Consider the following 2,255-nt stretch of genomic DNA (forward strand, 5'->3'; position numbering starts at 1 on the left):
AGACCTAAAAACTCCTGCATTCTTTACGTATGTGTTGTGTCAAATTAAAATACTCGCAAGTGCACGAATTGTTTGCTGTTAATGGATTGCAAGTGCAAGGTCGACCCCACAACGAATTATGATTTTGAAGAACAAAATATATCTAAACTAATTAAATCTTAACCTAGTTCCAATAAAGGTTTGAATTTTGCTTTTTATAACTGAAAGAAAGCATAAACTAAATAAGATAAAAATAAACAAAAGATAAATGTACAAAGGTTGTGGAATTCACGCTCACCAAATCACAGCAACATATTCCATGTTCATCAATATTATCCAAAGTTCTCATAATAAAATCGTAAGTATGTTTTACTTTCACTCAAAGAGTTAATCAAAATCATCCCATGTATCAATTCTTCTACACAAATCACAAAAGAAATCCAATTTAAATCAAATCATCAAGTGTATTCATAAATCACAGCAAGATATCCAATTTAAATCAAAACATCAATTGTATTCGTAGAACAAATCACAAGGGATATCCAATTTTTTATGAATTAAAAAACAAGCAATCAATTAGTTGAAATTATCTCAAATCATCAAATGTATCCTTGAATCACAAAAGATATCCAAGAATCACTCCACAAATTGATTAGAAGTAAAACAATTGAAATAAAAACTCAATAAAATTGGATAACATTGACTTACATGAACACAATGTTGCTCTTCATTGATGAGGCTTCATCCTCAACCTTAATTGAGAATTTAGCCCCACATGATTATTGAAAATAAAACTTAAACCTAAAGAAAAACTAAACTAAAGAGAAAAGCTGTGGATCTAAATTGTCTCCAAACTTGTCTCTTTTTCTTGAAGGTTTAAAGGTCTATTTATAGGGCTTAGGAAAGTCCTAGAAGCCATAGTAAACCTAGGTAATTCAGAGGTTAGTCCCCTAGTCCAATTAGGATTATGAAAACCTAATTCTAGGTGAAAAAAGCTTTCTGCATCTGGGTCGTACTCTGACTACGCGAGTGCGCTCTAGCACATGGCCAGTGCACTCGATCGCACTCGTGCCTACAATCAATCTCTTGTGGCGCAATGCCCGCGCACTGATGCTTGTCCGTGGGTGGGGTTGCGCTTGAGCGCAACCCTGCTAGGCTCAAGCGCATATGCGCTCAAGCACAAGGCTGTGCACTCGATCCTAAGCCTCCAGATTGCTCTTTTTCCAACTTTCTTCAAAACTTTGCAATTTTTCTCTTTAAAGCTGCAGTTTTCCCTCAACAACCTACAATACACTAAAAACAAAGAACTAGCACAAAACATTAGATTATAACACAACCAAAGGATTAACAAATGTAAATTAAGGGGCTCAAATATGCAATATTTAGCACTCATCAAACACCTTCAAAACTTACATTTTGCTAGTCCCTTAGCAAAACAAAACTAAAAATAAAATGAATGCAAGAAACATAAATCCTCTTTCGTGGGAGAGACGATTGCATTTAGCATATGCAACAGTCCTTTTAAACCCCTAAGCATCCCAGTGGACGAGTGAAGTCTCGTGAGGGTTTAACAGAAGTGATAGCCACAAACATTGTAGCACTATGTTGTTGAAAAGAATGAAATTTCACACAAACCATGGTTCTTATTCATGAGCAAGCTTAAAAAGACAAACACCATCATCACAATCATTAGGGCATTCAAAATCAAATCACTCATAAATGGACAATTAAGACATCATATGTTTTGATCAATGCAAAGTGAAATTAACATACAATCATAAGGCTTCAATTTAATCTCAAGATAAGAACCTCAAAATTCGTTGAAATCCCTATCAACTAAAACAACCAAGGCAAGATATGCAAATATATTTACTTTCTATTTTATTTTTTTGTGTAGGTTGTTCAATGCTTAGCTCCCTTAAGCTTTCTAATTGACTCATGTAGCGAGTGTTAGGCCAATGACCCCCAAACCACATGGTTTTAAGGCACTAGATGTAAAAACATCCCTAAGGGCTTATTAACTCAAGTCAAAAAGGCTATGAAGCCAAGCTAGACATACCATCAATCAACTTAAACTTTACACCTTCTGACACGAACACTTACTTAATGAGGCAAGAGGTCCGGTTACTCAGTGAAAAACTCAAAATGATCTTTTTATATATATCTTGCAAGCTAGGGTTATTCATCAATAGGTCATCCAACAAATCTTAAAATAAACATGATTAAGCTCAAATATCATACCTCACAGAATATATGCTAATCTATTTGTGATAATT

Source organism: Corylus avellana, chromosome ca11 (assembly GCF_901000735.1).
Source record: "Corylus avellana chromosome ca11, CavTom2PMs-1.0".
NCBI classification, from domain to species: domain Eukaryota; kingdom Viridiplantae; phylum Streptophyta; class Magnoliopsida; order Fagales; family Betulaceae; genus Corylus; species Corylus avellana.